Source organism: Clupea harengus, chromosome 15 (genome assembly GCF_900700415.2).
Source record: "Clupea harengus chromosome 15, Ch_v2.0.2, whole genome shotgun sequence".
NCBI lineage: Eukaryota > Metazoa > Chordata > Actinopteri > Clupeiformes > Clupeidae > Clupea > Clupea harengus.
In genome coordinates, this window is record NC_045166.1 from 11,681,161 (window position 1) to 11,692,980 (window position 11,820).

Sequence of the window (11,820 nt, forward strand, 5' to 3'; positions counted from 1 at the left end):
ACCAGGTATCCCTCGCCAAGTAATTACAAATATCAAAATCTGTCAAAATGTAAATTCATTTGAGGGGTCATTTGATATACTCAAGTGAAGATTAAATATAATGGTATGCCTCCTGGATGAGAAAACATAAATCTTGCCACCACTGCCTTATGAGTGCAACCCCACCTGACAACTGTCTGACAAAATGGCTGATGTATTCCTGTACTGTCCTTGAAGTCTAAATTAAAGGTTTTCCTGGGGCATGTGATAACTCAAGGTTGCGTCTTGAGTCAGGAACACTGTTTATTTTTTAAGAAAGTATGGACAAAGTTTTGGTAAGAATTAGCATCACTCATAGTAAAAACTGAAACTTACAGTTACGATCTCTCTAGCTTACTGCAACTGTGAGGCAGCTGTCGCGATGAGTCAACTATGGACCATATTCTAGTTTGGGAAGTGGGCAGACCTGTTTATATCTAAAGATCAGTGAATGCCCTGTTTATCACTGCTGTCAGTGAATGCCCAGGAGGGAGAGGAGAGTATTTTGAACAATCTTTGAGAGATACTTCAAAAGTGGGCTCCGGTTCCCAGCAAGACTCATATGAGATGGTGAAGACGTTGGGAGACTCACGCTGTAGAAAGCCACGTACAGTTGCGGGAAAAGTTACTCTGACAACGTGATTGGTGAAGAATATGTATACCAGCTGAAACATATCCCCATGCCAAACAATACATGCTAAGGTAAAGAAAGGAGAGGAATATGAAGAGGAAGAGGAAGGGTCTGTAACCGAAAAAAGGTTTTTGAATATATTTTCATTTCAAATTTCACACCTCCTCAAACAACTCACCTCCCCAACTCCTGGTGTTTGCCCAGTACATCACCATTAGATAAAGTGTCACCATGTACAAGGTAAATATCTCTACTTACCTCACTGGTGTATTTGTCTAGTGAAATAGTGCATAAAAGAGACAGATGTTTTACAATTTAAAATAGATCAAACAGAAGTCTTGGACTGAAGAGCAAGATCTTGTGCTCGTTTCACTTCAGCCATCCCTGGAGTTGTCTAGTACTGGGTTGTGTGTAGTTTCCAGCTGTTCCATCATACCTCTTCAACAGGCTGCTAGTAGTGCAAAGTTGTTGTACTGTACAGATTTTCCAAAATCACTCTCTGCTTATGTGTGTGTGTGTGTGTGTGTGTTCGTGCTTAATTCAGTCCCCGCATCACTTTAATATTGTGGATTTTCTATGAAAGCCACCCTTACTGCGCTATAAGCAATGCACAGAAGATTAATTTGTAGGTGTTGCATTCATTTTTACCCACATCTCCTAGCCCTCAAATGCAGCAAGGGAGGTATTGTGTGTGTGTGTGTGTGTGTGTGTGTGTGTGTATGTGTGTGTGTGTGTAAATGTGTGTGTGTGTGAGAGAGAGAAAGAGTGCGAGTGTGCGTGTGTGTGTGTGTCCAGGGTGTGGGAGTCTGAGCTTACTGAGCTCGTAATCCAGTCCCACTGAAAAGGGCAATGCATTTTTCATCAACACTCAACATGCTCACAAACAAAAAAAAAGGCGGGCAAGTTGGCTGGATTGTTCTCACACTCCCGCCCCGTGTAATGACTAATTCATGAAGGGCTGGGCCCTATCTCCCGCTCACTCTTCCTCCTCTGGACCACAGCAGAGTGGACGAGGTGATAGCCACAATTTGGAATATCCGTTTGCATCTTACCGCTGGCTTACCTTAAAGAGCACACCACACTCACAAGATGTTTAAGTTGTTTATGTCACACACACACACGCACTCACAGCAGTATCTCACTGAGCTATGTCTGAAACACAGATAAACTCTTAAAGCTACACAGCAACATTTCACAGAGCTAGAGCTGGAATGAAGCTGGACTATTAAATCTACACTGTAAACTGTACACTGTAAACTTTACACTGTACATTTTTGTAGAGCAAAACCTGAAATCCAGTTGAGCTCTGATTTATATCTCTTCACAATGGTGTTCACATAGAGATGTAGTAACGTTTTGATAATGCTCCAATAGCATGTGTACTGCATGAAGTTAATAGCTAGCATATGATAATAACGTCCTAGCATATGATAATAGCATCCTAGCATATAACAGGGATTTATGAATCTAAGGATGAACAGATGAAAAGAGACAAAAATCCAGAGAGAAAAATAAGTATCACATCATCCCACCTTTTAAACCACCTGCTGTCAGAACTTGATGAAGTCCTATCACAGCGGTCTGAGATAATGAATAAACAGGGTGCCAAAGTGCCAAGTCAGTCGAGTCCAGCCACGCTTTTTAACTTGACCCCCCAACACTGAGCCAGCGGATTTTGCCTTCATTAGTTCCACCTCCTGGTAGAGAAATATAAGTGCTAATTAGCAAATCCAGATGGCTGACAGGAGATGGTGAGGAGGGAGGTTTTTTTTTGCTGTCTGAACCTTCTATGCTCAGCTTTGAAAATAAATTTCACGAGGTCCAGGTGCCAGTGTGGAATCATCTATGCCCCCCCCCCCCCCCCCCCCCCCCTATAGAAGATAGAATAAATACGGCATGGTTCATTACAGCTTTCATCATTGTTATTATTGGATCATATTCATTCTCTATGGTTTTGGAAGTGGCTTTAGATAAAGATGTCTGCTAAAGACAATGGCTGAGTGGGGTCCAGACATGGTCCTGATGCACTAGGTGTGTGCCAGACATGGTCCTGATGCACTAGGTGTGTGCCAGACCTGAGCAAGATGTGAGCCAGACCGAGCTGCTGTCTGGGGACTGGTCAGTGTGTGTGTGCTGAAGCTGGTCAGTGTGTGTGTGCTGAAGCTGGTCAGTGTGTGTGTGCTGAAGCTGGTCAGTGTGTGTGTGCTGAAGCTGGTCAGTGTGTGTGTGCTGAAGCTGGTCAGTGTGTGTGTGCTGACGCTGGTCAGTGTGTGTGTGCTGAAGCTGGTCAGTGTGTGTGTGCTGACGCTGGTCAGTGTGTGTGTGCTGAAGCTGGTCAGTGTGTGTGTGCTGAAGCTAGTCCGTGTGTGTGTGTGTGGAGACTGGTCAGTGTTTGTGTGCTGACACTGGTCAGTGTGTGTGTGCTGAAGCTAGTCCGTGTGTGTGTGTGTGTGGAGACTGGTCAGTGTGTGTGTGCTAAAGCTAGTCCGTGTGTGTGTGTGTGGAGACTGGTCAGTGTGTGTGTGCTGAAGCTGGTCAGTGTGTGTGTGTGTGGAGACTGGTCAGTGTGTGTCTGGAGACTGGTCAGTGTGTGTGTGTGCTGAAGCTGGTCTGTGTGTGTGGTCAGGTGGTAGGGAGGGCTGGGCTGATGGCTGATGGTGTGGAGTCATTGAGGAGAAGCGCTCTCCTGCAGCGAGAGAGTCCTGAATAAAGCATGAATTAGAACAGCAGGCAGTGCCACCACACACACACATTCACACACACACACACACAAACACACACACCTACTTACACCCTGATACACTCAGCTTCACACACACACACACTTACAGTAACACCTACGTACACCTAGCTACACACACACACACACACACACACACACACACACACACACACACACACACACACACACACACACACACACACACACACACACACACACACACACACACACATACGCACTCTCTCATACACTCAGGTACACACACACACACACACACACACACACACACATACGCACTCTCTCATACACTCAGGTACACACACACACACACACACACACACACACACACACACACACACACACACACACACACACACACACACACACACACACACATACGCACTCTCTCATACCCCCCCCCCCTCTTCTCACCCCTGTTTCTTCTCACTAAAGCGCAAGTTTAAGCCTCATCCCACCCCCACCCCCCACAGACACATACACAGACACATACCCATACACACACACACACACACACACACACAGACACCCACCCCCACCCCCCACTTTGTACCCCCTGCCGTCTGCTTCCACAATGTGCCTAAGCTCTGTGTAAAGACTAAAAGACAGAAACTCAGTGGTGGCCCACCAAAGGAAAGATTATATCCCAGTAAGTTTGTTTCTTTGTCCATTCATTTATTTCTTCATGTATCAGTTCATTCATTTCTTCATGTATCCATTCATTCTTTCATTCATGTATCCATTAATTCTTTCATTCATGTATCCATTCATTCTTTTATTCATGTATCCATTCATTCTTTCATTCATGTATCCATTCATTCTTTCATTCATGTATCCATTCATTCATTTCTTCATGTATCCATTCATTCTTTTATTCATGTATCCATTCATTCTTTCATTCATGTATTCTTTCATTCATGTATCAATTCATTCTTTTAGTCATGTATCCATTCATTCTTTCATTCAGTTATTCAGTAATATCCTCTCACTTAACTCTCATCTGGTCGCTTCAAACCCTTGGGAGTCTGTTATTCCCCGTGGGGAATATGGAGTTTTTTGTAAGGGTATGTTTAGATTTGATTTAAATATTATTATTTTTTAGTACGTTCCTTTTACTCTCATGTTATTATTTGTGAGGTCTTTTAGAATATAATCATGCCACTTTTGTCTCAATGTTTTTAGAGAAATATACAAAAACATCAAGGCATGTCAGACTACCTAAAACAGGCTCGGACTCAGTAGTGTACTCAGTAGCAGCACATCTTAGCTTGAAGAAACAACCTCACGTTTGTCCATCTGTTCCATTGACTGTAAATCTGTTGTGGAGCAACTAGAGACTTACCCACAAGACAGTCCATCCCGTTTGTTATATCATAAGTCACACATTTTTGCTCTAGGATAGTCTTCCAGGAATGATGTTAAAGCTGCAGTGCTCTATGTGATGTCAACCTGTCTGGGTCACCTCCCTCCTTCCAGGAAGGGGTGCCTGTTTCTTTTGAGGTGTCCTGATGGGTCAATACAGCTGGATGTTTTTAGCAGTAGACTTCAGGACTCAGGAGAGTCTTAAAGGCAACATTTAGACCCTCAGAGAGTGTACTGTATATTCAGATATCAGAGTGGAAAGCCAGTGAGTGAAAGTATTCGGAAAAGTGTTGCTCACAGCAGCTTTAGAAGTAAAACTTAGTTTTGCGTCACACATTGGTTCCCTTTGATTAACCTCCTCCCGTGCCACTTTGTCCTGTTGAGCCTGAGTGCATCTGAGCTGGTACGTTTATCCCCAACATCACTGATACAGGCCTTTAGATCAAGGGCCTTGCGGATCAGAGAATATCCAGTGCTTCCCATCACTCTCTTTTTCTGTCTCTCTATTTCCCTCTCTCTCTCTCTCTCTCTCTCTCTCTCTCTCTCTCTCTCTCTCTCTCTCTCTGTGCATCTTCTGCACCTGTGACTCTGAATTGTGCTATACGTGCTTGAATTGACTCGTCCAGTATCAGAGGACCGCTGCAGATAATGATAGTGGGTTCAGAGCAGGAGAGCGGCAAGAGAAACGGCAAGCAGAAATAGAGAGGGAAGAAGTGTTAGAGAGAGAGAGAGTGAGAGAGAGAGAGAAAGCAAGCGAGAAGGAGAATGAGACAGGAAGAGAAAGAGAGAGCAATGTAGAATGAGAGGGGGGGGGGTTGGGGTGAGATACAGAAAGAGCGAGAGAGAAAGAGATAGCTTCCCACCCTCCTCATGAAGCTCGGCTCACTAACTGGATTTACAACCCCGGCGAAAACGGCAACCGCTTGCCAATAATGCAGGCAAAGCAACTTTATTATGTCAGCCGTTCCAGGCCGTAAAGGGAGAGAAGTGCTCTCTCAGCATCATCGCCTCGCCTAATAGGGGAACACTCCCCGCTCTCTCCCCGCTCTCTCCCCGGGCTTCTGGGATGGACGGCGATGGGCCGAACATGTCCTCAATCCCTCTCTTCCTTTTTTCCCTGTTCTCCAAAGCTGCTGACACCTGTCTGCCTCTTAAGAACCCGAGGATTTAGGAGGCCATTTTCCCCTCACTAGTGCACGAGGGTGGAGGATGGGATTACCCCCGACTACCTATGTGGATCCTAACAGGATCCCTACTTACCAGTTTTCTGTCCTTTTTTTTTTTTTTTGGATGTGACGTACGTTCGGCGTCCATTCGTTTAGCCGACAGTTTTATCCGAAGTGACTAATGCCTGGCATGCTGTGCCGCGTCCCGGCGAAACGAGGTGGCGAATGTGCGCCCCACAGGGACTTAAACCCTTGCCCTGTGAGGCGCCGCCTGCTCCCCTCTTTTTCGCCCCTGCCCATGCCAAGCGACTTGGGATACGTGTTTCATAACCTAGTGTCTAAAAAAGGGGGGGGTGGGGGGCACAGAAAGAGATGAGGACACGAAGAGGCTGGGTGAGTGTGTGTGTGTGTGTGTGTGTGTGTGTGTGTGTGGGGGGGGGGGGGGGTGGAGAACAGAAAGAGAGGAGGACACGAAGGGGCTTGCAAGCCCTGGTGTCAGTGGAAGGCGTGGAGTTGTGATGTAATGATTCGGACAAACGCCTTAGGGCCAGAGCATAACCCCAGGTTTCCCAACTTGAATGGAGGCAGACACGATAGTCACAGAGCACAGTGCCAGAGCCACGAAGCAGCACGGATTACAAAAAAAGGAACTGAACCAAAACAAAGAACTTGTGTCAACGCAACAGTGGCAAAGAAACCACACAAAGAAAGAGAGGAGCGAGAGAGTGGGAAAATACGGTGTGATGGGGAAAAAAAATACAAGGAAGAGCAGTTAAGGGTTTGGATGTCTGAACACAGACCGGACACACTTTCTCCATTCGTGTTTTGTAAATAATGAATTGAGGAGGATTCGATGGCGGCTGACCCAGTTCTTTCCCCCCCGCTCTCCGGTCCCTTAGAGTCCCCCCAGAGCTTTCCAAAGGCCAGGCGTGTCTTACACAGAGTGCTTATACACCGGAGGGTTCGCTCTGACTGGTACACGAGAAGAGAGGGAGACGCAAGCTGAAGTCAGAAACGAGCCGTAACCTCCCCGATCGCTGGGACCACCACGCTGCCTGGGCCGGCGCTGGTCGGTCCTGCCCCTGAGAGAGGGCCCAGGGCGGCCCCAATGGATGGGGAACCATAATGTCAGCAGTGTGTGTGTGTGTGTGTGTGTGTGTGGATGGGAAACCATTTTTACCCTGTCAGCACACCAGTAGAATCGACTGAGAGTAAAGTGTGTGTTTATGTGTGTGTGTGTGTGTGTGTGTGTGTGTGTGTGTGTGTGTGTGTGTGTGTGTGTGTGTGTGTGTGTGTGCGTGCGTGCGTGCGTGCGTGTGTGTGTATGTGAAACAGCTGAATGTCTCAGACAGTAGCTGCTGGTTGCGCCCCTTAGACTTTTTTACAGTCTGTTGACAAGCCCATCGGTGGCAAAGGTCCAGGACTCCACACAACACTTGAACACAAGAAGGTACCGTACTTTTCTTCTCCCCCCCTCCGTCTGGGTCTACTGCATTCATTTTGCTCAGCCAGTTGTTTTTCATTGCCATCAAAAAGCATGTGATGTTGTCCAGAATGAAGTGGACAGGACACACAAATGTTCGCTGATATGATATAAATTCTGTAAGCTCAGCCCCTGCTAAAATCTTTGGTCTGATGTGATAAACATAATTCAATGTTGTTCTTCAAATTCCCCTGAATCCTCTCAACTCTTCCAACAGACACAAAGGGCTTCTTCTCCCCTTTTTGCTATGGGAATGCTGAAATGTTGGGAGGCGCAAAGAGTGTATTTTTTCCCGTGTCATAAGTGTATTTGTGTGTGTGTGTGTGTGTGTGTGTGTGTGTGTGTGTGTTTGTGTGTGTGTGTTTGCATTTGGTTGATTGTTTGTTTATGTTTGTATGTGCGGGTTCAAATGTTCTTATGTGTGTATGTGAATCAGCTTATTGTCTCAGACAGTAAATGCTGGATGCACTGCCTAAGATCAAGAATTATCTCCCCGAGCTCCAAATCAATGCTGACTGTGTGAAATCAAGCCCAGGGCATGCTCAACATTGTGTGTGTGTGTGTGTGTGTGTGTGTGTGTGTGTGTGTGTGTGTGTGTGAGTGTGTGTTTGCATGCATGTGTTCATGTCTGCTGTGTGTGTGTGTGTGTGTGTGTGTGTGTGTGTGTGTGTGTGTGTGTGTGTGTGTGTGTGTGTGCATTTCAATGTGTGTGTTCCTGTGCATTTTCTTGTGTATGTGTGTGTGTGTGTGTCTGTGTGTATGTATGTGAGTGTGTGTGGGTGGGGGTGTGTGTGTGTGTGTGTGTGTGTGTGTGTGTGTCTGTGTTTGTTTGCAGACACTGAGGGGGAAAGGGGGAGGAGCCTGCAACTATTTGTGTGCCCTCCTGACATTCTCTAGTGTACCTGTCATGTCACGTTAATGTTCTCCACAACATGGGAAAAACAAGCAAATAAATAATGCTGTAGTTTATGAAACATAGTGCTCAGTTTGGATAGAGGACTTTTAAATTATTATCTACTTAATGTGTGTATCGGGGCATATATTTCATTTCTAAGATATTTGTGTCTTTTTTAGAGCTGTGAAAAATAACACGTTAACGCGTTATGATTAAATTACAGGATTAATGCGTTATTTTTTTTTTTCATGCGCAGAATGAGCTTCCAATATACCCACAATTCCAGCCAATCTGCACTAGTCGCCGTTTCTAATGCAATCAGACGGCAGCTGCTATCCAAACAAACAAACAACATGGATAATTCTGATGAACCTGAGGACTTTCTGGATGGGAAGTTCATGTTCCAAAAAATCAAAGATGGAACATTCAATAAAACCAAAGTAATATGTACACTCTGCGTGAAGACGTTATCGTTTCACCGTAGCAAATGCGTTGGTCGGCGAGGGGAGTTCAAGTGGAATGCGCCAAACCACCCTCACTTAACAACGTAGGCCCCTGACTAAATCTGCCTGTGACAAGTTGACTAGCACTGTTGCCAAATGGATTGCAAAAAGCTGTAGAACGATTAATATTGTTGAATACGAGGGGTTCACCGAAGTTTTGCGAGTGGCAACGGGGGACTCGAGCATCAAAGCACCGCCAAGACGCACAATAATGACAAAAATCCACGAGCTGTATGAAGCTGAAAAGAAAAAAAAGGAAAATGACTTGGCTGCTACGAAACATGTGGCGCTGACAGGGGATCACTGGACCTCTTTGAGTAACGATAACTGGGTGTAACTGCACATCTTATCACCAACGAATGGAAGTTAAAGTCGTTTACACTAACGTGCATGAAAACAGAAGAGCGCCACTTTGCAGAGGCATGTGCAGAACAGTTCCAAACTGTTGCAAGCAATTGGGCAATTGAAGACAAAACGACCACTAGGGCCTTTAGCGGCATTCGATTGTGTCATGGTGTGGTTAATGGTATTTTGACAAAAAAGAGAAACATTTTCAACCATCCTATAAAAACAATGGCTAAGAAGCCCAAATAATTTCTGTTTGATTTAAAAAGAAAAGAAAAATGTTTTATTCAACCATACAATGGCTAAGAAGCCCGAATTCTGTTTAGGATGAAGATTATAGTAATGTTCCATATGGAATAGCAAAGAGAACTGCTAAAGAACTGCTGAGTTGCAGCACCATTGTTTTTTTTTTCATGAATAAAAAAAGAAAACATGTTAAATGTATATATCCGTCTTTTGTCATAAATCTTTTTGTTCTCACAAAAATATACAGAGAAAATTGGTAATATGTGATTAATCATGATTAATCCACAGAAACCTGTGATTCATTTGATTAAAATTTGTAATCATTTCACAGCCCTAGTCTTTTTGTATTGTATGTTAATTGCCTTTATTGCATACTTTACACAGATTACAACAAAACAGACAATCATTCACATGAGACCCATTCAACAGTGTTCCAGTTGTTCTCACTTATTTGATCATCATCATGATTGTCTATTTGTTTGGTTTTGTATTAACTTGAATTCATATTGAATGAACAAACACAAATTCGACTTCATGTGGCAGTTCCTATTCTCCTAATGTATCCTTCATGCATTGCGTAACAGTGCAGTGGATGCGAAAATGGATAGGTTGAGCTTCTAGGGCCCCTAGTGCACAATTTCCTGGATTGTCATTGTTCTGGGCGTCATTACAGCTGATCCTGAGGATTTATGGCTATAGGGTATCATCCCCACGTAGGCATTTTTGATGGCAGGCAAGTCTGAGGCGGGGGAAGTCATTAGTGGACCAATCACGTGGTCGCTCTGAGGGGAGGGAGGAGGAGGAGGGTGGTGCAGGGTGTCAAATCTGATTGGAGGCTACCACGGCAACGACGATCTGCTGATTGGTTGGCTCTGCATGAAGTGCTAAGTGGCCAGGCGCGGTGTCGGTGTATATAGCTGGGAAAGGAGAAATAAGGCTGGGGGGGGGTGGGGGTTGGAGAGGGGTGGAAGTGGGTGGAAGCCCGGGAACCACTACAGGAAGGATAAATGTCTCCCAAGCCTCTTTAATTGAAACTCTATTTTATCGCTGATAGTGAAGATGAGCTGTGCACTTTCTGCCTCCTGGTATTTATTTATTTTATTAATTTTTTCTCTTGTCTGCTTTTTTTTTTGCCTCTGTCTCTGTTTCTCCTGGAGAGAAAGAAAAACCTGGTCTGTACTATGTGTGACAGTTTCCACTGTCAATGGTGTTCAACCCAGGCATTGGGAACCCATTGCTGCATGTTAACAATAATAAGAATAAGAATAATAGAAATTAATAATAAATCTCAGGATAATGAAGCAGTTTTAGGTCATAAGATCAGTGTGTTTATTCAGGAAGCAGAAGACATAGCAGATTATATTTGTGTTTTAATTAATTTTCACAATCTCGTCAAAATGGAAAAAATCTCCAATGGTGTTAAACCCAAGGTGTTGAGGACCCCAATACTGAGGTTTTAAGTAAATAGTTCACAGTAGATTGTTTGTAAAAGGACATACTAAAAGACACATAATTATATTGTATTTGTGTATTGTGTAAGATACAGAGTTGTATTGTATTGTATGTGTGTATTAATGAATTTAGCAATCCCTGACCAAAATAAATGAATGTTAGAATATTAGTTCTTCCTCCACTTCCACCGCTGTATAGAGGTACGGCAGTGTTGTTATACTATGATACAGAGGCTTTGGTTTACTTAAAGTGTCCAGTATTCACCACTGCTAACCTAAAGCTCAACCATCAAAACACATCAACTTCTTGATGAAAATAAATCTTCTAAAACTGTAAATTCAGACAGAAAACCTAGGGAGAAGTGGGGGTGGGGGATTCTCAAGATGGTCTCCCAGGATGGCCTCTAGCTTGCATCTCCAGGATGATCCAATTTGATGAACAGCTCTCGTGAAAGCTCCCTGTAAAACCATGCTCCTTGAGCTCAAGGACTTTGTCATAACCGCTGTTTCTATCCTGCTTTACACCTCTGCTCTCTGCAGTTGGGACCACGCGAGATGTTAGCCACACTGTACATGACCCCCAAGCAATTATCCTGACATGCTTACTGGAACGGAACCTGGCAGATCTGTTCGTTTGACCTGATCGAGGCATACCATGCTAGAAGATCGGACTTAAAAACTACCAGGAGTTGTGTTTCAAAAAGGTTAAATGAGGTTCTTTTTTACATATTTGAAACTCAGGTCAGGTGTGTCTGTCAGCTTGTTTGATATTTGGTCATTTTGAGGAGCAGAAGAACAGAAAGTAAATGTACCTCCCCCTCCCTCCCTCCACACCTTGTAAGATGGTGTTCAAAGATATTCATGAAACCGTGCGCCCCCGGGGAAATATTCAATGAAATCAAACTGCTACTGAAGGTTTCCCCTTTTCTAGCCTGATCCTGTGTCAAATCAGGTAACCCTTTGGTTGCGCCGAGGCAATT

General features: G+C 44.4%; 1 protein-coding gene across 1 annotated transcript in view; it reads left to right on the top strand.

The window, feature by feature from the left end:
- Nucleotides 1-11,820, top strand: part of kcnh5a (potassium voltage-gated channel, subfamily H (eag-related), member 5a) — a 98,674-nt gene that overhangs the window by 73,444 nt on the left and 13,410 nt on the right. The gene's annotated exons all lie outside the window — the stretch shown is intronic.